This window comes from Piliocolobus tephrosceles, chromosome 11 (genome assembly GCF_002776525.5).
Source record: "Piliocolobus tephrosceles isolate RC106 chromosome 11, ASM277652v3, whole genome shotgun sequence".
NCBI lineage: Eukaryota > Metazoa > Chordata > Mammalia > Primates > Cercopithecidae > Piliocolobus > Piliocolobus tephrosceles.
The window spans coordinates 3,613,626-3,638,736 of record NC_045444.1 but is presented as its reverse complement, the minus strand read 5'-3'; the positions used below and the strand labels follow the sequence as shown (position 1 = coordinate 3,638,736).

General features: G+C 40.8%; 1 protein-coding gene, 1 long non-coding RNA gene and 1 other non-coding gene across 11 annotated transcripts in view; 1 reads left to right on the top strand and 2 right to left on the bottom strand.

Annotated features, from left to right (window-relative positions):
- Positions 1 to 25,111, top strand: part of CLASP1 (cytoplasmic linker associated protein 1) — a 298,327-nt gene that overhangs the window by 83,556 nt on the left and 189,660 nt on the right. The gene's annotated exons all lie outside the window — the stretch shown is intronic.
- LOC111521647 lies at positions 1,606 to 24,781 on the bottom strand. 4 transcript variants are annotated; one of them, XR_002725015.3, is made up of 3 exons: positions 24,698 to 24,781; positions 22,000 to 22,081; positions 1,606 to 3,217 (listed from the first exon to the last, which is right to left on the bottom strand). It is a non-coding gene; the product is annotated as an uncharacterized LOC111521647 (long non-coding RNA). The 4 variants fall into 4 exon arrangements; XR_002725018.2 differs by lacking the exon at positions 24,698 to 24,781 and adding an exon at positions 23,367 to 23,470; XR_003309759.1 differs by lacking the exon at positions 24,698 to 24,781 and adding an exon at positions 22,649 to 22,729.
- On the bottom strand, positions 24,467 to 24,592 carry LOC111521687. Its single transcript, XR_002725032.1, has one exon. It is a non-coding gene; the product is annotated as a U4atac minor spliceosomal RNA (small nuclear RNA).

Genomic DNA, 25,111 nt, shown 5'->3' with positions numbered 1-25,111 from the left:
TGTCTCTAGTTTTTCTGATAGTGATTGTATGAGATCAGTGCACTGCTAGCTACTCTCTTTAATCACTGCAGTATTTAGGTAAGAGAAAAGAAGGCTTTAGGATAGATTGTACAGTAGTGATTCTTTGCCTAGAATAATAGTCAGCCTTAATCCTGGTTCCCAGGTAATTAAGGAGAGATAATTCCTAAAGATCAAACCTATAGGACACCTTTATTATTACTTTTTAAACTTTGTATTATGAAAATTGTGAAACATTGGGCTGGGTGCGATGGCTCATGCCTGTAATCCTAGCACTTTGGGAGACCGAGGCAGGCGGATCACCTGAGGCCAGGAGTTTGAGACCAGCCTGGCCAACATGGCGAAACCCTGTCTCTGCTAAAAACACAAAAATTAGCTGGGCGTGGTGGCAGGCACTTGTAATCCCAGCTACTTTGGGAGGCTGAGACAGGAAAATCACTTGAACCCAGGAGGCAGAGGTTGCAGTGAGCCGAGATCGTGTCATTGCACTCCAGCCTGGGCTACATGTCTCAAAAAACAAAAACCAAAAAAACCAAAAATTAGCCAAGTGGTGGAGGGCACCTGTAATCCTGGTTCCCTGGGAGGCTGATGCAGGAGAATTGCTTGAACCCGGGAGGCAGAGGTTGCGGTGAGCTGAGATAGCACCACTGCACTCCAGCTTGGGCGCAAACAAAAAGAAAACTGTGAAACATACACAGAAGTAGAGAGAATGTTATAAGGAATCTATGCACCCAGCATTTAACTTCAAGGATTCTCAGTAACTTGCTGTTCTTAGAAGGCCTGGTACTGATGTGATACCCCTTATTCCCCGAGGTGGAAATCACCGTGGAGCGGAGGGTTGTTCTTGAGTGTGGATTCCTTCTCCACTTTGCAGAGAAAACCTAGACAGAAGACCATCTTCCATTCCTTCCTGGCAGGCAGCTTCTGAGGGGATTTAAATGTGTGTGTTTAAAACTTAAAATGTTAAAAATTGTTTTTATTGTGGCTTTCTTAAATTTCAAATTTATGTGTATCTGCTGTGAAAATTGCATAATACACACATGTATGAAGCACAAGGTGAAAATCCTGTTCCCCGGCATACGAACACGTTGTTCACAAACACGGCATGTAAGTTTTTAAGGAAATGTAGTCATACTATTCTGCACACTGTTCTGCAGCTTGCTGTTTTTAAAAACTTCGTAACATGGACATCTTTCCATGTTAAATACATGTAGATATAAATTATTCTTTCCTGTAGCTGCACTGTATTCTGTAGTATTGAAGTATAGTACTTTAAGTTTTTTCATTATCATTAAATTTTTTTTTTTTTTTTTTTTACGTTGAAGTGATTTAAGAGTTCCCATGTACATTTCACCCAGCTTCCCTTAGTGTGAGCTTCTTACAGTGCCATGGTACATTTATCAAAACTAAGAAATACAAGGGACTTGTTAATCAAAGTACAGATTTTATTTCGATTTCATCAGTGTTTCCAGTAATGTCCTTTTTCTTTTCTTGGTTCCAATCCAGGATACCATATTTCATTAGCCATTATGACGATGACATTGATGATGACAATAGTTATTAATGTACTAAAATATAATTTATATATCATGAATTATAAAATTCTCCATTTTATAGTATACAATTAAGTGGGTTTTTTTTGTATTTTCCGAGTTGTATACTCATCACCACTGTCTAAATTTTGAAGATTTTCATTGTATTGAAAAGAAACTCTGTACCCATCAGCAGTCACTCCCCATCCTCTCTGTCCAAAGCTTCTGGCAAACGACTAATCAACTTTCTGTCTTTGGATTTGTTTTTCTATCTCTATTCCAGATATTTTATAAACTAGAATCAGGCAATATGTGATCTTTTGTATCTGACTTCTTCCATTTATATCATAATGTTTTCAAGGTTTACCCATGTTGTAGCATGAATTCAGTACTTAATTTCTTTTTATTGCCAAATAATATTCCATTATGTAGGTATATCACATTTTGTTTACCCATTCATCCGTTGTTGGATATTATGTTTTCACTTTTTGACTATTATGAATAATACTGCTTTGAACATTCATGTTTTGGTGTGGATGTAGATTTTTAAGTCTCTTGGCTATATACCTAGGAGCAGAATGTATGAGACGTGGTAATTTTATGTTAAACATTTTGGGGAACTGCTAGATTGTTTTCCAGAGTGGCTACATTATTTTATAATCCCACCAATAATATATGAGGGTTTCAGTTTCTCCATGTCCTTGCCAAAAGTTGTTATGGTCTGTATTGCTGTAACCATGTTGGGTTTCTAAAGATTGAGCATTCTGCTGGGTTTGTCGTGAGCCACGTTGTTTGCACATCTCATGAGGTGTGGTCCACACCTCCTTTCCTTCCGTCACAGTGCCATGGCTCTGAAACCTTTCTGTGCGAATTCAGACAAGGGATGGCTTTCAGGTACACTGTGCAGTTAACCGGGGTCTGCTGATGAGTACAGTTCGGTGGATTGATTGTTCATAAAATATTCTTAAGGTACCCAGACCAGGTTGAAAGCTTCAGTTTGCAAGGTCATCCTTATGAAACGTTCTGAGCAGAACCATGAGAGAATCTGGCTAGCTCTGAAATTCTTCGTGATTTGGAGTCTGAAGCACTTGGGAATATATCACCTTAACTGTCACTTTCCCCCAGTTGGCAGCAAGAGTGTATTAGTCCATTTTCTTTTGTTTGTAACAGAATACCTGAAACTGGATAAGTTATTTTAAAAAGAAATGTTTTTTCTTACAGTCGTGAGGGGCAAGAAGTCCAGAGTCAAAGGGCCACCTCTGGTGAGAGCCTTCTAGCTGGTGGGCATTCTCTGCAGAGTCCTGAGGTGGTGCAGGGTATCACATGGTGAGGGGGCTGTGAGTGCTTTAGCTCAGGTTTCTCTTCCTCTTCTTATAAAGCCATTAGTTCCGCTCCCATGATAACCCATTAATCCATGCATCCATTTGTGAAGACAGAGCCCTCATGATGCAGTCACTTCTTTAAAAGCCTCGCCTTTCAATATTGTAGCATTGTAGATTAAATTGATAACGTGTGAAATTTGGGGGGCACATTCAAACCACAGCAGAGATGCTTCCTAGGATGCCTGGAGGATTTCTTTTTTTCTGTTGCTTTCCCATTTTCAATCTGCGTGATGCTGCTTTCATTTTAGATTAGTGGGTTCTGTGAGGGACAGGCCAGTGATTGGGCTGTAGGAAGAACATTACAACTCCTTGTTAATATTTATTTTTCACCTTATTCTTTGAAGTTATTCTGTTTTGCATATGCTTTATAACTAAATTTACATAACAATAGATTGTATGATTTATAAGTAAATACACATAATAGGTATTCTTTTTTTTTCCTTTTTGAGATGGAGTCTCACTCTGTCACCCAGGCTGGAGTGCAATGGCGTGATCTTGGCTCACTGCAAACTCCACCTCCCAGGTTCAAGCAGTTCTCTGCCTCAGCCTCCTAAGTAGCTGGGATTACAGGTGCCCACCACAATGTCCGGCTAATTTTAGTATTTTTAGTAGAGATGGGGTTTCACCATCTTGTCCAGGCTGGTCTTGAGCTCCTGACCTTGTGATCCACCCCCCTCTCTCTGCCTCCCAAATGCTGAGATTACAGGCGTGAACCACTGCTCCCGGCCTACACATAATAGATATTCTTTTTTTCCAAGATGAAGTATTGCTCCATTGCCCAGGCTGGAGTGCAGTGGCGCCATCTCAGCTCACTGCAACCTCCGTCTCTAGGGTTCTACAATAGACTAAAAAGTTAGCAGAGCTTATGGTTGATTCTGCTCTTCTTTCTGCCCTCCATTGTTAATAGTTCTTTTATGTATGTATGTATGTATGTATGTATGTATGTATGTATTTATTTAGAGACAGATCTCACTCTGTCGCGTAGGCTGGAGTGCAGTGGCGTGATCTTGGCTCACTGCAACCTCTGCCTCCCAGGTTCAAGCGATTCTCCTGCTTCGGCCTCTTGGGTAGCTGGGATTATAGGCACCTGCCACCATGCCCAGCTAATTTTTGTTTTTTCAGTAGAGATAGGATTTCACCATGTTGGCCAGGCTGGTCTCGAACTCCTGACCTAGTGATCCATCTGCCTCAGCCTCCCAAAGTGCTGTGATTACAGGTGTGAGCCACTGAGCCTGGCCACATAATAGGTATTCTATGTAATCAAAAAGTTTAGAGGCCACTGCTTTAAGCTATCTACTGAGTGAAGAAAGGCACAAACAAAACTTATCATCTGAACTGATAACCAGGTAAGAGTTAAGTTCTGTCACGTGCTCTTGAGAAAGGCAGCGGTAGAAACCTAGGGCAGGGCCCAGCAACAGGAATTGGCAACATTCACAGTGAGCAGAACTGCAAAATGGGGAGAATGAAGAACAGAATTCAAACCACAGAGCTTGCAGAGTCTCAGAGACCACTAGTTTTAGTTTTGTAGACAGTTGCCTCCAATGATGCAAGTATTAGTAACACACCTGGAGTCATTTGGTAGCAGAACTAAGATGCAGGTCTTGTGACCCAGTACAGGACAACTTACATGGTACCACTGTTTTCATGGTGCTTTAGTTGTATTAGTTTCTCTTTGTTTGTATTTTGGTATCACTTTTTAGCAGCAAGAAGTATGGGAGGGGAGTTGCATGTCAGAAGTTTTCATTCGTGTTCAACTTAATTTAGAACCCAACAAAGACATTTTCCCAGGTGAGCATTGAGGCCTGTCAGTGGGATTCGTTCATTTATTCAACAAATATGATTCTAGACAATAGCAATGATAATCAGGTGAATATTTCTGTCTTCAAGGAGCTTATGTTTTACTTCGGGGAAGGAGCCAATAAGCATGTTCACCGTGAATTTTATGACATTTGAACAAAGACTTGAAGGAGATGCTGGAACAAGCTAGGTAGGTAGCTTGGGGAGGAGCATTCCAGGCATACAGAGCACCCGGTGCAGAGAGCGGAAGGGGTCTGGCACATCTGATGAACAGCCAGGAGGCCAGTGAAGGGCGCGGGCAGGGCCACTAGATAAGCTCCGAGAGGTAATGAGAGGTCAGATCATGAGGGCTTGTAGGCCATAGTAAGACTGGCTCTTACCCAAGCTGGGGAGCCATTGGATGGTGTTGAAGAGAGGAGTGAAACGATATGACTTGCCTTTCAAAAGGACATTCCGTGGCTGGGCGCGGTGGCTCACACCTGTAATCCCAGCACTTTGGGAGGCTAAGGTGGGCGGATTTCTTGAGGCTAGGAGTATGAGACCAGCCTGGCCAACATGACAAAACCCTATCTTTATACAAAAAATACAGAAATAAGCCAGGCTTGGTGGCGTGTGCCTGTAATCCCAGCTACTCAGAAGCTTGAGGTCGAGAATTTGCTTGAACCTGGGCGGCAGAGGTGGCAGTGAGCTGAGATCGTGCCACTGCACTCCAGCCTGTCTTCAAAAAAAAAAAATGCAGCGGGTAGGGGGCAGGTGCGGTGGTTCATGCCTGCAATTTCAGCACTTTGGGAGGCCGAGGTGGGTGGATCATGAGGTCAGGAGTTTCAGACCAGCCTGACCCACATGGTGAAATCCCATCTCTACTAAAAACACAAAAAAATTAGCTGGGCGTGGTGGCGCATGCCTGTAATCCCAGCTACTCAGGAGACTGAGACAGGATAATCGCTTGAACCCAGGAAGTGGAGGTTGCACTGAGCCAAGATCACACCACTGTACTCCAGTCTGTGTGACAGAGCGAGACTCTGTCTCAAAAAAAAAAAAAAAAGGACATTTTGCTTGTCTGTTGAGAATAGACCTTGAGCAGGCTGGGATTGAAAGCAAGGATACAAGTAGGACAGAGTGATAATGTCTTGATGGCAGTCATTGTATTTGGGTTTGTTAATTGGAATGCATAGTTCATGATATTTACATTCTTTTCTGTTTGTCTTATGCAGCTTCCCTCCATCCTCCTCCTCAAAATCTGCTATCATTATAGTTGATGCTGATGATAGAAGAATAAAAACCTGTCTTCTGGAAGGTTGCAGTCTGGACTCTTGGCATTAAAGAAATAGATGGTTCTAAAATCAGAGGTCACAAATGAGTCTGACTGCTAGAAGAACAGTATAATAGGTGGCTGGAAACAGCTTCTATCTCAGACTAGTGGATGTTGGTGGGAGGCCACTGGAGTTGATGAGGCTTGAAGCGAGTCCTGAAAGAGGCACAAGAGCAGACAGCAGAGCGAACGCACAGTGCTGCAAACGGGAGCATGCGAGAGCACAGCACATCCAGGACAGCTGCAGGGGATTCGTGGGCCACAGAGAGACCTGCTGAGGTTTGTGGGCAGCGTGAGCTCTCCAGGGTGTTCTCGACTCCGTTAGGACTCTGGGTCTGCACAGACCATGCTGCTTTCCACCCACAACTCTCAGCTCCTGACCCAGGGCCTTGCTTTCTTCCACAACAGCTAATATTTCTGGATAGAGAAATAAGAAATACTTGTTTGGGGCAGGTATAATAAGTTCTGTGCATAATTCAGTCACTAGAGACATCATAGGAGAATTGTTTTAAGCCTAGTAACAGATTTTGCTTTTTTTTAAAAGTGGCTTTATTGAGGTATAATTTATATAGCATAAAATTTATCTGTTAAATGTACAGTTTAATTATTTTTAGTAAAATTACAGAGTTGTGCAACCATCTTCACGTTTCTCTATCAGCCCAAAAAGATCCCTCATGCCATTTGCAGTCAACCCTCACTTCTACCCCCAGCTCTAGGCAATGATATATCTATTTTCTGTTTCTACTGATTTGTCCTTTCTGGCATTTCTTATAATGAGAACATACAATATGTAGTCTTTTAGTCTAATTCTTTTTTTTTAAGACAAGGTCAAGCAGGTATGTAGTGGTGCCATCTCAGCTCACTGCAGCCATGAACTCCTGGGCCCACGCCGTCCTCCCAGCTCAGCCTCCTGAGTAGCTGGGACCACAGGCAAGTGCCACCCCTCCTGGCTGTTTTTTTTTTTTTTTAATACTTTTTGTAGAGGCGGGGTCTTCCTATGTTGCCCAGGCTAGTCTGAAACTCCTGGGCTCAAGTGATCCTCCTGCCTTGGCCTTCCAAAGCATTGGGATTACAGGTGTGAGCCACTGCAGCCAGCCTATCTGATTTATTATACTTTACATCATGTTTTCATGCTTCATCTATGTCATAGCATGTGCCAGTAGTTTGTTACTCTTTACTGTTGTGTTGTTTATTTTTAATTTATTTTTTGAGACAGGATCTTGCTTTGTTACCCAGGCCAGAGTGCAGTGAGTGATCATGGCTCACTGCAGCCTCGACCTCCCAGACTCAAGTGGTCCTCCCACCTCAGCCTCCAGTATAGCTGGGACTACAGGCACATGCCACCACACACATCTATTTTTTTTTTAAAGAGATGGCATCTCACCATGTTGCCCAGGCTAATGTTGAACTGCTAGGCTTAATTAGTTCTCCCATCTTGGCCTCCTAAAGTTCTGAAATTGCAGGTGTGAGTCACTGTCTGTAGCCTGTTGAGTGTTATTTAACTATATAGATCTATCACATTTTGTTTATCCATTCATAATTTGATGGACATTTGGCTTATTTCTGCTTTTTGCTATTATGAATAATGCTGCTATATGAATTATGACAGTATTTCATAATTATGCATTAATTAATGCTGAATAATTAAAGATACAAATCTTTATGTGACCACACATTTTTATGTTTTACTTTTTTTTTTTTTTTTTTTTGAGACAGAGGCTTGCTCTGTCACCAGGCTGGAGTGCAGTGACACGATCTCAGCTCACTGCAGCCTCTGCCTCCCAGGTTCAAGCAATTCGCCTGCTTCAGCCTCCCTAGTAGCTGGGACTACAGGCACATGCCACCATGCCCAGCTAATTTTTTGTATGTTAGTAAAGACAGGATTTCACCATGCTCGCCAGGATTGTCTCTATCTCCTGACCTCGTACTCTGCCCACCTCAGCCTCCCAAAGTGGTGGGATTACAGGCGTGTGCCACCATGCCTGGCCCATTTTTCTTCTTAAAAAATGCAATACCTTGCTATTTTATTTTTTTTAAATTTTATTTATTTACTTTTAAAGTTTTAGGTTGTGGGGTACATGTGAAGGTGTGTTACAGAGGTGAACTCATGTCACAGGAGTTTGTTGTATAGATTATTTCATCACCCAGGTATTAAGCCCAGTACCCAAAAGTTACCTTTTCTGGTCCTCTCCCTCCTCCCACCCTCCACCCTCAAGTAAGCCTCAGTGTCTGTTATTCCCTTCTTTGTGTCCATGTGTTCTCATCATTTAGCTCCCACTTATAAGTGAGAACATGCAGTATTTGGTTTTCTGTTTCTGCATTAGTTTGCTAAGGATAATAGCCTCCAGCTCCATCCCTGCTCCCACAAAAGATGTGCTCTCATTCATTTTTATGGCTGCATAGTATTCCATGGTGTGTATGTACTTTTTCTTTATCCAGTCTGTCATTGATGGGCATGTAGGTTGATTCCATGTATTTGCTATTGTGAATAGTGCTGCAGTGAACATATACATGCATGTGTCTTTATGGTAGAATGATTTATATTCCTTTGGGTATATACCCAGTAATGGGATTGCTAGGTCGAATGGTAGTTCCGCTTCTAGTTCTTTGAGGAATCGCCAGACTGCTCTCCACAGTGGTTTAACTCATTTACACTCCCACCAATAGTGTGTAAGTGTTCCCTTTTCTCTGCAACCTCACCAGCATCTGTTACTTTTTGACTTTTTAATAATAGCCATTCTGACTGTGTGAGATGGTATCTCATTGTGGTTTGGATTTGTGTTTCTCTGATGATCAGTGATCTTGAGCTTTTTTTCATATGCCTGCATGTTGACTGCAAGTATGTCTTTTGAAAAGTGTCTGTTCATGTCCTTTGCCTATGTTTCAATGGGGTTGTTTTTACTCTTGTAAATTTAAGTTTCTTATAGATTCTGGATATTAGATCTTTGTCAGATGGCGTGGTTTGCAAACATTTTCTCCCATTCTGTAGGTTGTCTATTTACTTTGTTGATAATTTCTTTTGCTGTGCAGAGCTCTTAAGTTTAATTAGATTACATTTGTAAATTTTTGCTTTTGTTGCAATTGCTTTTGGTGTCTTTGTCATGAAAACTTTGCCTGTTCCTGTGTCCAGAATGGTATTGCCTAGGTTGCCTTCCAGGTTTTTCATAGTTTTGGGTGTGACATTTAAGTCTTTAATCCATCATAACTTGATTTTTATGTATGTTGTAAGGCAGGGGTCCAGCTTAATCTTCTGCAGGTGGCTAGCTGGTTATCTCAGCACCATTTATTGAATAGGAAGTTTTTTTTTCCCATTGCTTGTTTCTGTCAGTTTGTTGAAGATCATCAGATGGTCATAGGTGTGCAGCCTATTTCTGGGCTTTCTATTCTGTCCCATTGGTCTATGTGCTTGTTTTTGTAGCAGTAGCATGCTGTTTTGGTTACTGTAGTATAGTTTGAAGTGAGGTAATATAATGCCTTCAGCCTTGTTCTTTTTGCATATGATTGCCTTGGCTCTTCGGGCTTTTTTTTGGTTCCATATGAATTTTAAAATATTTTCTTTTAGTTCTTTGAAGAATGTCATTGATACTTTTGATAGGACTAGCACTGAATCTGTAAATTGCTTTGGGTAGGATGGCCGTTTGATGATATCGATTCTTCCTCTCCATGGGCATGGGATATTTTTCCATTTGTTTGTGTCTTCTCTGATTTCTCTGAGCAGCGTTTTGTAATTCTCACTGTAGAAATCTTTTATCTCCCCGGTTCGCTGTATTCCTAGGTGTTTTGTTCTTTTTGTGGCAGTGTGAATGGGAGTTCATTCATGACTTGACTCTCTGCTTGCCTGTTGTTGGTGTATAGGAATGCTAGTGATTTTTGTATATTGATTTGGTATCCAGAAACTTTGCTGAAGTTGTTTATCGCGAATGAGTGTTTGGGCCGAGACTGTGGTGTTTTCTAGCTATAGAATCATATTGTCTATACATAGGGACAGTTGGACTTCCTCTGTTCTTATTTGGATGCCCTTTATTTCTTTCCCTTGCCCGATTGCTCTAGCTAGACCTTCCAATACTATGTTGAATAGGAGTGGTGAGAGTGAGCATCCTTGTCTTGTGCTGGTTTTCAGGGGGAATGCTTCTGGCTTTTCCCCGGAGTTCAGTGTGGTGTTGGCTATGGGTTTGTCATAGAGGCTGTTACTTTGAAGTGTGTTCCCTCAATACCTAATAACATGAAGGGGCGTTTGATTTTATTGAAAGCCCTTTCTGCATCTGTTAAGATAATAATGTGGTTTTGTCTTCAATTCTGTTTATGTGATGAATCAATTTATTGATTTGCGTTATGTTGAACCAATCTTGCATCCCAGGGATGAAGCTCATTTGATCATAGTGAATTAGCTTTTTGATGTGCTCCTGGATTCGATTTGCAAGTATTTTGTTGAAGATGTTTGTATTGATGTTCATCAAGGATATTGGCTTGAGATTTCTTTTTTTGTTGTGTCTCTTCCAGGTTTTGGTATTAGGATGGTGCTGGCTTAGTAGAATGAGTTGGGTAGGAGTCCCTCCTCCTCAGGTGTTTGGAATAGTTTCAGTAGGAATGGTATCAGCTGTTCTTTGTACATCTGGTAGAATTGGCTGTGAATTTGGTTGGTAGGCTTTTTATTACGAATTCAGTTTTGGAGCTCATTATTTGTCTGCTCAGGGAATCAAATCAGTTTCTTCCTGGTTCCATCTTAGGAGATTGTATGTGTCCAGGAATTAATTAATCTCTTCCAGGCTTTCTAGTTTGTGTGCATAGAGGTGTTCATAGTAGTTTCTGATGGTTTTTATTTTTGTGGGGTCAGTAGTAACATTTTCTTCATCATTTCTAATTGTGTTTATTCGGATCTTCCCTCTTTTCTTCTTTGTTAGTCTAGCTAGCAGCCTATTTATCTTATTAATTTTTTTTTTTTAAACTCCTGGATTTGTTGATTTTTTTGAATTGTTTTTCATGTCTCAATTTCCTTCATTTCAGCTCTGATTTTGGTTATTTCTTGTCTTCTGCTAGCTTTTGGGTTGATTTGACCTTGCTTCTCTAATTCTTTCCATTGTAATGTTAGGTTGTGAATTTGAGATCTTTTTTTTTATGTTGGCATTTAGTGCTATGAATTACTGTCTTAACACTGCCTTAGCTGTGTGTCCCAGAGATTCTGGTATGTTGTATCTTTGTTCTCATTAGTTTCAAAGAATTCTTGATTTCTGCCTTAATTTCTTTATTTACCCTAAAGTCTTTCAAGAGCATGTTGTTTAATTTACATGTAATTGTATGATTTTGAGCGATTTTCTTAGTCTTGACTTCTGTTTTTAATGTGCTGTAGTCTAAGAGTATGTTTGGTATGATTTCAGGTTTTTTTTTTTTTTTTGCATTTGCAGAGGATTGTTTTATGTTCAGTTATGTGGTTGATTTTAGAGTATGTGCCATGTGATGATGTGAAGCTTATATATTCTATTATTTTTGGGTGGAGAGTTCTGTAGAGGTCTATCAGATCCATTGGTCCAGTGTCGAGTTCCGGTCTTGAATATCTTTATAAATTTTCTGCCTTGATGATCTAATATTGTCAGTAGAGTGTTGACATCTCCCAGTATTTTTTTTTTTTTTTTTTTTTTGAGACGGAGTCTCGCTCTGTCGCCCAGGCTGGAGTGCAGTGGCCGGATCTCAGCTCACTGCAAGCTCCGCCTCCCGGGTTCACGCCATTCTCCTGCCTCAGCCTCCCGAGTAGCTGGAACTACAGGTGCCCGCCACCTGGCCCGGCTAGTTTTTTTGTATTTTTTTAGTAGAGACGGGGTTTCACCGTGTTAGCCAGGATGGTCTCAATCTCCTGACCTCATGATCCGCCTGTCTCAGCCTTCCAAAGTGCTGAGATTACAGGCTTGAGCCACCGCGCCTGGCCTCCCAGTATTTATTTTGTGGGAGTGTAAATCTCTTTGAAGGTCTCTAAGAACTTTCTTTATGAATCTGGGTGCTCCTGTATTGGGTGCATATATATGTTTAGGTAGTTAGGTCTTCTTGTTGAATTGAACCCTTCACCATTATGTAATGCCCATCTTTGTTTTTTTTAAATCTTTGTTGGTTTAAAGTCTCTTTGTCTGAAATTAGGATTGCAACCCTGGCTTTTTTCTGTTTTCCATTTGCTTGGTACATTTTCCTCCATCCCTTTAGTTTGAGCCTATGGGTGTCATTACATGTGTGATGGGTTTCTTGAAGACAGCATAACATTGGGTCTTGCTTTTTTATCCAGCTTGCCACTCTATGCCTTTTATGTGCGGCATTTAGCCCATTTACATTCAAGGTCAGTTTTATATATGTGCATTTCATCCTGTCATTGTGTTCTTAACTGGTTATTATGCTGGCTTGTTTGTGTGACTGCTTTATAGTATCACTAGTCTGTATATTTAACACTGGTCTGTGTTTTTACATTTGTTGGTAGTGATCTTTCCCTTCTATTATATTAATACATTTGGTGCTCTTATCAATATTTCTTGTAAGGCAGGTGTGGTTGTAACGAACTCCTTCAACATTTGCTTATCTGTGAAAGGTTCCTATTTCTCCTTTGCCTAAAGAGCTTAGTTTGGCTGGATATGAAATTCTTGGTTGAAGATTTTTTTTTTTTTTTTTATTTAAGAATGTTGAATATAGGCCCCTAATCTCTTCTGACTTACAAGGTTTCAGCTGAGAAGTCCATTGTTAGCCTGATAGGGTTCCTTTTGTAGATGACCTGCCCTTTCTCTCTAGCTGCCTTTAACATCCTTTCTCACATTTCAACCTTGGAAAATCTGATGATTATGTGTCTTGGGGATGATCTTCATGTGTAGCATCTTGCAGGAGTTCTCTGTATCTCCTGAATTTGACTTTTGGCTTCTCTAGCAGGATTGGGGAAGTTTTCATGGATGATACCCTGAAATATATTTTGTTAAGTTGTTTGCTTTCTTTTCCTCCCTTTCAGGGATGCCAATTTTTCATAGATTTGGCTTCTTTATATAATCCCATACTTCTTGAGGTTTTATTCATTTCTTATTCTTTTTTCTCTAGTTTTGTCTGACTATCTTATTTTGGAGAGCCAGTCTTCAAGTTCCAAGATTCATTCTTCAGCTTGGTTTATTTTGCTGTTAATACTTGTGATTGCATTGTGAAATTCTTGTATTGTGTTATTCAGCTCTGTCAGATCCTTTAGGTTCTTTTTTATACTGGCTATTTTGTCCTTCAGCTCCTGTATCATTTTATTTTGGTTCTTAGTTTCCTTGGATTGGGTTTTGCCGTTCTCCTGAATCTCAATGATCTTGGTTCCTATCCATATTCTGAATTCTATTTTGTCCATTCAGCCAACTCAGCCTGGTTAAGAACTCTTGTTGGAGAACTGGTGTGGTTGTTGGAGGACATATGACACTCTGGCCATTTGAGTTACTGGAGTTCTTGCATTGGTTTTTTTTGCTTATCTCTAAGTCTGGGTGTTCCTTTAACTGCAGTGTACATTGAGTACAGTCAAGTGACTTTCTTTGCTGGATGTTTTCACAGGGCTGAGGCTTTGTGTAGGGTCTTTGAAGCTGACTTCTTGTCTTTGGTTTCAGAGGGTGGTATGTTAGCGAGGTATTTTTGGTGTTTTACTTTTACCTTTTACTTTTACTTTTACATTTACTTTTATGGTTCATAAACTATCTCTGGAGGGGTTTCAGAAGAGGAATTTTAAAAATAGACTGCCCAGTGGCAATGTTGTTCGGTTGAGCACCCAGGCATTTCCTAGGTGACTGCTTTGAAGGATGACAAGTTTAGGTAGCGGTAACTACTCCCATCGACGTGTGTATATGCAAAGTCACTGACTGTCACACTTTTCTTGAGGGGGTATTTGTGTTGTGCTTTTATTCTTGAATGTGAAAGTAAGTACAGTGTAGAGTGCTAATTTCTCCTTACTTAGGTTGCAATCTAGAGTCTTTTAAAATAACTAAAAAATGTGTAGACATCAGCAGGGCATAGTCCTGTTTTTAAAGCAGCACCTAGTGCATTACTTTAAAAACAGAGCTAACAGTGTAGTATACAGTGTGTTTTCTTTTTGACCCAGCAAATGTTTTCAGCATTTGTACTAAGGGGATGATAGCACATGTGTGGAAGTGTGTGTCCATCATCGTATTGTATAAAATAATGAAAACCCTGCATGTTAGTAGAACTGGGTGAGTGATGATGATACCTAGGTACAATATTATAAAGCCACTGAAAATACGGGTGTAGATCTGTATTTATTGACTTGGGAAGATGTCTGTTGCACATTGAATGGAAAAATGTGCATGTGAGTGTGCTTAGATGTCACCAAAATAGTAACAGGGGTATTGTTGTGATGGAATTTTAGGCAACCTTATTTTCTTTTCTAGATTTTGTACTTACTTTGTTTGCCCCTTACCTCAGTAAGCCATGCTTTTTTATTATTTTTTAAACGTGCTGCTCTCATAACGAAAGGAAATAGTACTTACTGGGTGCCTGTGATATTCTGAGCATTTTGTTAAAACTTTGTTAGCCTCATGTGTACTCTTTAAGGTAAATGTATTATTATTCTGGTGTTACTGATGAGCATTTGAAGCTCGGAGATGGAGCAGCTGCCACTAGGAGGAGAGCTGGATGTCAGCCCCAAAGCCGTGCGTGCAAAGCCAGTGTGTTTTTTCCTAGCTGAGGCATTCCCAGAGTCTCAGACGGGTGTAGTGCCGAGGCTGACGTTTGAGGTTATCTGATATTATTGGCAGAGAAGGTCTTAAGCTAGCTAGAGAGAGAGAAAGAGAGATGAAAAACCCTAAAAATGTGGGGTTTTGTGTATATCATTATTATGTTATAGTGAAAATGGCTTTGGTGTACTCAGGAGGCTCAGGCTTGTTTGCAGTTTGGTCATTAACCAAACTTTACAACCCTGGGTAAGTCTTTTGGTCTTTATTTTCCTTATTTCCAAAATAAGGATAATATATTCTACATCTCAGGATTATTGTGAGATTACTCAGATTCATGCAAAAATACCTTAAAACAATAAAATATGATGTGAGTGTGAGCACTGTTTTTACCTTAGACAATCCAGTTTGCTGAAGCTTAAGAAATGCCCTGTTTTTACCACCTGGTTTGTCCCTTATGGATGTTTTTTGGAGAAAAGGATTGAATATTCCTTTCTTTGCCAATGAGCAGACCTCATGTATCTGGAAAGAGAACTGTTCCATTTTGGGGCCTTTACAGGTGTTTTGGAAAGGCAGAGACAAGGTCTAAGCCACTTGTTATAAACTTACACGTCTGGTGCTCAGCATCACTCCTACTGCTCTGATTTTTAAAACTTAAAACTGAAGTGTGTATAGAATGTGCACAAAACACAAAGACACAGTTTAATAATGTATTTTAAAGCTAATAGCTGTTTAATTGATCTTCAGGACAAAAAATAGAACATTGCTTAGACATCGCCACCAGAACTCTCCTAAGTAACCACTCTTCTGACTTTTATGGTAACTGCTTTCTGGCTTTTCTTTTTAGTTTTATTATCTAAATATGCACCTTAAGATTACAGTTTATGCTTTTTTTTTTTTTTTTTTTTTTTTTTTAATGGAGTCTCACTCTGTTGCACAGGCTAGAGTGGAGTGGTGTGATCTTGGCTTACTGCAATCTCTGCCTTCCAGGTTCAAGCGATTCTCCTGCCTCAGCCTCCCAAGTAGCTGGGATTATAGGCGCCCACCACTATGCCCAGCTAATTTTTTGTATTTTTTAGTAGAAATGGGGTTTCACCATGTTGGTCAGGCTGGTCTCATACTCCTGACCTCTTGATTCACCCACCTCAGCTTTCCAAAGTGCTGGGATTACAGGTGTGAGCCACCGCGCCTGGCTATGTTTACTTGTTTTTTAAAAATTAATTATTTTTAGAAATGGGGTCTCACTATCTTGCCCATGCTGGACTTGAACTCCTGGGCTCAAGCGATCATCCAGCCTCAGCGTCCCAAGTAGCTGGGACTCTAGACACCACCGTGTCCGCTTTATTTGCTTGTTTTTGAACTTCATACAAATGTGGGTATGTTTGTTTCTGGCCTTTTGATTCATTCTTACAAGATTTTGTATTGCTGAGTGTAGCTATGATTCATTTATTTTCAATGTTTGTGGCATCTCTTAGTATGAAACCCACAGCTTCAACATTCCACAGTGGATGGACTTACGAATTTCTAGTTTTTGGCTACTGTAGTAGTACTGCTCTGAGCATTCTCGTGCATTTCACCTGTTATATGTGTACCTGTGTTTCTGTTGGGCATATTCCTAGTAGCGGTATTGCTGCATATCTTCAAATTTGTTAGCTAATGCCAAGATGTTTTCTTCAGTGTTGATTATGCCAATTTACATTCCTGCTAGCAAGTAGGAGAGTGTCTGTGGTCCCACATCCTTGTTAACACTCAGTCTTGTGGGTCTTTTTCATTTTAGCCATTGTGAGTGTGCAGTAGTGTCTCATTTAATTTGCATTTCCTTGATGACTAATGGAAATTGAACAGCTTTTCTTAGAATGATGACCATTGGTATCTTTTGTGAAGTGCCTCTTCACATATTTTGCCTGTTTTTCTACTGGCTTGCTTACCATTTGCTTTGCAGAGCACCTTTATATTTTCTAGAAACAAGCCTGTTGTTGCTGATTTATTTGTAGTATCTTCTAGCGTGACTTGACTTTCACTTTCTTCAGTGGTTTTGATATGCCAAAGTTCTTAATTCTGATTTGGTCCAGTTCATCAATCTTGTCCTTTACGGTTTGTGTTTATTGTGTCTTGGTATTTTCCTCTGTCCTGGGATCATGAAGCTATTATGTTATTTTCTAAAAAGTGTATTGCTTTGCTTTCTGCACATTTATCTACTGTCAGGAATTCATTTTTGTGCAGGGTGTGAGATAGGAGTCAGCTCCTTTTTAAATCCATGTAGATACTTAGTTGATCCAGGGGCATCGATGTAAAAAGTAGCCCTCTTGTCACTGCTCTGTAATGCCTACTTTGTCATAAAATACCCCATAGGCCCGAGTCTGTTTCTTTATCCTCTCTGTTGGTGTATGTGTCTGTCCATCAACTGATAGCACATTGTCTTAATTCCTATGATATTGTAATAAATCTTGATGTCCACGGGGAGCAAGTTTTATCACCTTGTTTTACCAAAAGAGTGCCTTGCCATTCATATTATCACATGTATTTTGGAATCAACTTGTTTAGTTCTTAAAAAAAAATACATGTTTGTGTTTATTGGGGTTTTGAGTGGAATTTTATTGAATGTTTAGATCAATTTGGGAGAACTGAAAATTTCACAATACTGAGTATTCCAACCTATAGTTTTATCTTTGTATTTATTTTAGCTATCTTAAAAAAATTTTTAAATTGTTATATAACTTTTTGGGCAGATATTTATTTTGGCTAGATTTATTCGTAGGTGTTTATTTTTATGCAATTAAAAATAGGAACACTTTTGGCTTGTGAGAATAGAAATGCAATTTTTTTCATATATATTGGCTTTGTATTAGTCTTACAAAGCTTATTAATTTTATAATGCATCTTTAGATCTTTCTTTCTTTTTTTTTTTTTTTTTTTTTTCCTGAGACTGAGTCTCCCTCTGTTGCCCCAGGCTGGAGTGCAGTGGCACGATCTTGGCTCACTGCAAACTCCGCCTCCTGGGTTCAAGCAGTTCCCTGCCTCAGCCTCCCGAGTAGCTAGGATTACAGGCGCCCGCCGCCATTCCCAGGTAATTTTTGTATTTTTAATAGAGATGGGGCTTCGCCATCTTGGCCAGGATAGTCTCAATCTCTTGACCTCGTGATCTGCCCTCCATGGCCTCCCAAAGTGCTGGGATTATAGGCATGAGCTACCGTGCCCAGCCCCTTCTAGATTTTGTTTTACGCAGTTATATTTTCCATTTAGAATGATAATTTTTTCTTTTTTTGCTAATTTTCATACTTTTATTTTTTTCTTGCCAAAATTAGTTTGCTAGGACCGCAGACACAATCAATGTTGAACAGAAATTGCAGAGTGGATATTTTTATCGTGTTCCACTCTCAGAGAGAAAGCTTTCAGCATTTCATCATTAAGTGTGATGCTTTTTGTAGGTTTGAAAAAATATATCCTTTGTGAAGTTAAGGAAGAATCTTTCTCTTCCTAATCTGCTAAGAATTTTTAATCATGAATGCAGTGGATGTTAAATTTCTCAGATGCTTTGCATCTTTTGAGGTGATTAACATAATAAAGGGGGAAATCATGCTATTAATATGGCAAGTTATATGGAATGATTTATTGTTAAGCCAGTAGCACCAGGACAGTCACTAAAATTGAATTTAAAAGAATGGATAGCTTCTAAGATAAGTATTGAAAAGTTCTTTTAATTTTTGTATGAGAATTGTTTCACTTTCTAGAAAGGTGTATTTTACAGATCATAGAATTATAGTTTGGTGATTAGTAATTGTCTCTTCACTTTGCTGATGCATTTCTTTATTGTTGGCAGTATCGGTCTTTATCTTTTAAACAATGTAGCTAATGTATCTAGGTATGGATTTCTTTTTCCTTAGTGTACTGTGATACACTGGGCTTCTTGCATATGTGGCTTGATGTTTTTCTTCAGTTTTTGGAACATTTTCAGCCATTATCTCTTCAGGTATTGCTATACTCTTTCTTTTTCTTTCTTTCCTTCTTCTTTCCTTCTATCTTTCTCTCTCTTTTTTTTTTCTTGGACACAGGATCTTGCTCTGTCACCCAGGCTGGAGTGCAGTGACAAGATCAGGGCTCACTGCAGTCTCAACCTCCTGGGCTCAAGCGATCCTCTCACCTCAGCGTTCCAAGTAGCTGGGACTACAGGCTTGTGCCACCAGGCCTGGCTAATTTTTGTATTTTTTTGTAGAGACAGGGTTTTGTCATGTTGCCCAGGCTGGTCTCAAACTCCTGGGCTCAAGTGATCTGCTCGCCTTGACCTCTCAAAGTGCTGGAATTACAGGTGTGAGCCACCAGCCCGGCCTTTTATTCTTTTTGAAGGTGTAAAATTCAGTGGTTGATAGTACATTCACAGAGTTGTACAACCCATCACCACTAATTTTAGAGCATTTTTATTGCCCCGTAACACAAGCTTCATAACCATCAGCTATTGTTTAAAAGTTATTTCTAATGGTAGTAAGATATACAGAACATAAAATTCACCATGCAACTAGTTTTGTGTACAATTCAGCGGCATTAAGTGCATTTGAATTGTGCAACCATCACCAACATCTATCTCCACAATGTTTTTCTCTTGTAAAACTGAAACCCTGAAGCCATTAAATAATAACTCCCGTTTCTCCCTTCCACAACCCCTGGCAGCCACCAGTCCACTTTCTGAATCAGTGACTTTGACTACTCTAGGTGCTTCATGTAAGTGGAACCAGATAACATTTGTCTTTGTCACTGGCTTTACTCCACGTAATGCCTTCAAGCTTCATCGATGTTGTAGTGTTTCAGAAAAGGCCTAAAGTTCCATTGTATGGCAGACTGGTAGACTCCATTTTGCATGTCCATTCATCTGTCAGTCAACACTTGAGTCGTTTCCACCTTTTTACTGTTGTAGGTAATGATGCTGTGAACCTGGGTTTACAACTGTCTTTGGAAAGTCTGCTTTTACTTCTTTTGGGTATAGGCCCAGAAGTAGAATTGCTGGAATCATATGGTAATACTATGATTAATCTTTTTTGAGGAACTGCTGTAACCATTTTCCACAACAGCTCTACCATTTTACACTTCACCAGCAGTGTGCAAGAGTTTCAGTTTCTCTACATCTTCACCAACACTATTTATTTATTATTTTTTTAAATTCCATTCTGGGCTGGGTGCAGTGGCTCATGCCTGTAGTCCCAGCACTCTGGGACTCCAACACAGGCAGATTGCTTGAGTCCAGAAGTTCAAGACCAGCCTGGGCAACATGGCAAAACCCCTCCTGTACAAAAATACAAAAAATTAGCTGGGTGTGGTGGCACGCACCTGTAGTCCCAGCTACTGTGGAGGGGGCGGGGTGCTGAGGCGGGAGGATCCCTTGAAGCTGGGAGGTGGAGGTTGCAGTGAGCCGAAATCACGCAACTGTACTCCAGTCCTGGTGACAGAATATGATCCTATCTCAAAAATAAATAAATAAATAAATAAAATAAAATAAAATAAAATTCTAATGAATGTCAGCCATTGCTTTATACCTATTGTCTCATTTCTTTTTTTGAATTCCATGTAAACTTAACATTTTCTCTCTATTCTCTCTTGCCTATTCTTTTGAATTTTCCATCTTTTTGCCTCTCTTTACTTTATTCTGGATTTTTTCTGCAGACTTAGTTTCCTGTTTAGTTCTCTTCATGTATTTACAGTGCACTTAGGAAAAAGAGCCCATTCGTTGAGTATTTAATTTTCTCTTGTATTATTTGTTTAATGTGTGTAACTTTAAAAGTTGTCATTCCTCTACCCAAAACTTTAATCATGTGTCTTAGACATAATAAGGCTTGTTATTCAATTTAATTTAATTTATTTATTTATTTATCGAGATGTGGTGTCTCTGTCGCCCAGGCTGGAGTGCAGTGGCACGATCTCCACTTGCTGCAACGTCCGCCTCCCAGGCTCAAGTGATCCTCCCACCTCAGCCTCCCAAGCAGAGTGGCTGGGACCACAGGCACGCGCCACCACGCCCAGCTAATTTTTGTATTTTTTCGTAGAGATGGCATTTCGCCATGTTGCCCAGGCTAGTCTCCAACTCCTGAGCTCAGGCAATCCGCCTGCCTCAGCCTCCCAAAGTTCTGAGATTACAGGTGTGAGACACCACACCCGGCCTGACTTGTTATTTTAAAGTCTGTTTGTAATTATTCTCCTATCCAGGGATCCAGAGTTCAGGTTGGTCTTTGTTTCTGCTAGTTTTCATTTATTTTGTCCTGTGTGCTTGGTTATCTTTGGTTGTGTTTCACATGTTCTCTTTGAAAAATTGTTACAGGAATAGGCCAGGCGCAGCAGCTCACACCAGTAATCCCAGCACTTTGGGAGCCGAGGCAGGCAGATCGCTTGAGGTCAGGAGTTTGAGACCAGTCTGGCCAATGTGATAAAACCCCATCTCTACTAAAAATACAGAAATTAGCCGGGTTGATAACACACCCCAGCTACTTGGGAGGCTGAAGCACGAGAATCTCTTGAACCCAGGAGGCAGAGGTTGCAGTGAGCAGAGATCGCACCATTGCACTCCAGCCTGGGCGACACAGCGAGACTCCGTCTCAAAAAAACAAACAACAGCAGCAACAAAAGAAAAATTGTTACAGGAATAAACCAAGGACTAGATTATTAGGATGATGTTTTCTTTATCCAGAAATGACATGTGTTTTTATCTGCTAAGGGCTTTTGGACACAAACAGTCTAAACTCACTTTAATCTGATGTCAGGGATTGGAATTTTTTCCAGGCCACCCAGATGCTTGGAAACTGGGCTGCAGTCCCTGTGAAGACTGTGTTATTTCCAACTCACTCTCCTCCTAAAGTCTAGCCATTTGGGTTTCCAGCACACGTGGTGGGGGTTAACTAGGCCACCAGCTTTGGAGGGCTTTGGAATGTAACCTTTGCCCTCCTAGATGACCACAAGGTTATTAAAGTGACTCTCTGCGCCCTTTCCCAGTGTATACACGGCCCCAGGGCAAAGAGAACCAGCTGTTGCAGGCTCATGTCTGTGGATTTTAGTTGTCTGTGTTTCTTGACCTGGAAGTTCTTCTGTGCCTTCTTAGCTCTCTGATGCTGCAGATGTTCTTTTATATCCAGCATTCTTAGTTGTGCTCGGCAGGAGTATTGGTCCCAGTGACCTGGTCAGCCCTCTTCTCTCTTTCACAAAAGGGTCTTTTAAAGGATTTTAGGATAAAGAAGATGTTGGATCTTGAGAGCTCATCTATTCCAGTCTCATTCACATCAATAAAGTAGGGTTTATCAATCACCTACCTTGTATCCAGCGTTGTGCTATTTATTATGGGAATTCTGAGGAAATGCAAGATGGTAGTGTTCTTACATTCAAGGAGTGTAGCTGGGGAAACAAGCACAAACGTAGATAATTAAGTAAAATGTCAGAGGCAGTGCTCAAGGGTCACGCAGAGCTAATGGTGTTGGAAGAAAAAAGTTACAAAAAATTTAAAGATTTTGAATGACTTTTATTTGTGATTTTAGAATCAGGTAACACCTCATTCCATGAAAGAGAATTGTGTATTCCATTGAGCCATGGAGAAGAAGTTGGTTTTATAGACCTAAGAGCTGAAGAAAGCAGAAACAGGAAAAAAAAGAAAGTACCCTTACCACGTGCCAGGCACAGTTGACATACACACCTTATTTAATCCTCACAACAACCCACGAGGTAGCTGTTACTATTGTCTCTGTTTTACAGATGAGGAGGTTTAGGCACAAAGAGGTTTTTACAGTTAATTATCAGAGTGGTCTTCTGGGCAAGGACTTTTTCATGTATCCCTTTCTTCAGTAGGGAAATAGAAACCCAGGAGAAGGGCTGTGAAAGTGCCTGGAACTGCCTTCTGTCCTCCTGGCTGGCGCCCTGGACCTCTCCTGTTACTGTTTCTCTGGGGACTCAGGTGCATCTACTCACTCAGTCTTCTTTGGGAGTTTCCACGCTCCCCAGTTCATCTAGGCAAGGCATTGAAACCTGACTGTCCCGGGCTTAGCGAGGCCTTCTCTGCTCAGACCTACCAAGTAAACTGCCGCGTCAGCTTTCCCCCAAATAAACAACAGTCCTCTTTACCTTAGCCTTGAGCGATGTATGAAGGGATGTTTCTGTCATGAATAATACCCCTACTTGCAACCAGTAATGCAACTGTGCAGATAAGCTTAAGATTTCACCAGACAAAAGCTAAATAACTCACTTCCGTGATGGGCTGTTCTTTTCAAAAAATAAACTATTTTTTACAGAAAAATTGCAAAGGTAATATCATCTCATTATAATATCTAACATTAGTGTGGTTTATTACAATCAATGAACCAGTGTTGATGTATTATTATTAACTAGATTTCGTGCTTTATTCATATTTCCTTAGTTTCTACCTAAGGAAAAATGTCATCTTTCTGTTTCAGACTCTCTTCCAGGATACCTCATTACATTTAGTTGTTGTTTCCCTTGGCTCCTGTTGCTGACAGTTTCTCAGAGTTCTTGTTTTTGATGATCTTGACTGTTTTGAGGGGTACTGGTCAGGTGTTTTGTAGGATGCCCCTCTATTGGAATTTCTCTGTTTTCCTCATGCTTAGACTGGGTTTAAGGGTTTTGGGAAGGACTATCACAAAGGCAAAATGCCATTTTCATGACATCATACCAAGTGTACTTGATGTTGACCTCCACTGTGGCTGAGGTTGCGTCTGTCAGTTTTCTCCGCTGGATAGTTACTCCACTTCATACTGTACTCTTTGGAAGGAGGTCATAGTGTGAAACCTAATCCTTTTTAGCTCGAAAGTAGAGTCATTATTTTAAAGTGTTTATACCATTATTATGTTATTAAAAGAAAAATCTGTTTACAAATTGTTTTCTCTATAAAAGTTTTAAAAATTATTTTCTTCAATATTGTCAAGTAGCCAGTTTCTTGCAAGAACATTTTATATATTGTGGGGATTATTGGGCCAATTTGGATTCCTTCAGTTTTGAAGCAGTGGATTTCAAAGCTGAATAGAAAAGTCTGCAGTTTTTGCGTTTATCAGCCGCCAGACGCAGGCAGAGGCTGTATACAAGAAATCCTAACTGTTGCCCCGTCCTGTTTGGTAGTTGTGTGAACATTGGGCAGTGCTCGGCTTTGTGTTCGAAGCGTTGTTTAATGAAGTCTCACAGTGCAAAACTGCTTCCTGCAGAGGAAGGGTTTAATCTGGCTATTGGACCATTCCACAGAAAGCTCACTATTTAACTTTTATTTTTAATTTTTTTAATGCGGAGTCTCGCTCTGTCGCCAGGCTAGAGTGCAGTGGCGGGATACCAGCTCATTGCAACCTTCGCCTCCCAAATTCAAGCGATTCTCCAGCCTCAGCCTCCCGAGTAGCCGGGACTACAGGTGTGCGCCAGCAGGCTCGGCTAATTTTTGTATTTTTAGTAGAGAAGGTGTTTCACCATGTTGGCCAGGATGGTCTCGATCTCCTGACCTCGTAATCCGCCCGCTTCGGTCTCCCAAAGTGCTGGGATTATGTTTTATGTGAGGTACAAAGATCTACTGAAACTTAGCCTCCTATTGAAACCCTTCGCCGTTTACGTAGGAAACTGAGAAGAGTTTTTGGTGAGAAAATCAAATTATGTGTGTTGTGCACCATCTACTGGTTTTGACGAAAGACTTGTGCACCATCTATTGGTTTTGACGAAAGACTACAGGAGTTCCACTTATTTGTAGTACTCTACTTTTTGAACTCACACATTTCGGAAAAGCGGGTTTTTATTTTTTCCAAAAATTGCACCAAGATAAAGCAAAGCTCTAGTTGATGCGAGTGTGTTGTTTAGGCGTTAGCAGTACTGTCCTCACTATGCGCTCATTGGACAGTAGCGCAACCCCAAGAAAAGGATGGTTGCGTTAAAAACTGCATGCGCTGCAAGCAGGAAGCGCCAATACCTGATTGGGTTGTGGTGATTAATTTGTGAGTCCCGCCCTAGTCGGCCTGGTAGCTAGCTTACCTCCAGCCTCCACGGCTTTCGACGACACCACCAATTCTTTGTTTTCTGAGGCTCCTGAAGGGTCGCAAAAGCGGCGGCTCGGTTTTACCCAGAAGACCGCGCGTCGGCCGCTCGAAAATTTGCATACGTTTTCTCGCCGGGGCGGGGCTGGCGGGGGCGGGGCCACGGCGCTCTCTTGAACTCCACGGGCGGCTAACCTGGATTTGGCTACGCTGTATTGCCATTTATTTCGTTTCTCCTCACCGAGTATTTTCCGTTATAGCTGTACACAGCTTTTTTGGTGGAAGATCATCCTTCCTCGTGCTAATCTCTTTGGTCCTCCAGTCGGCATGCGCGCTCTGGACTCTCGGACTGCGTCTGGGCCAGAAATGTCGAGGCGTCCCCGGAGCGGGTGGGCGGGAGCGCTGCCCCGCA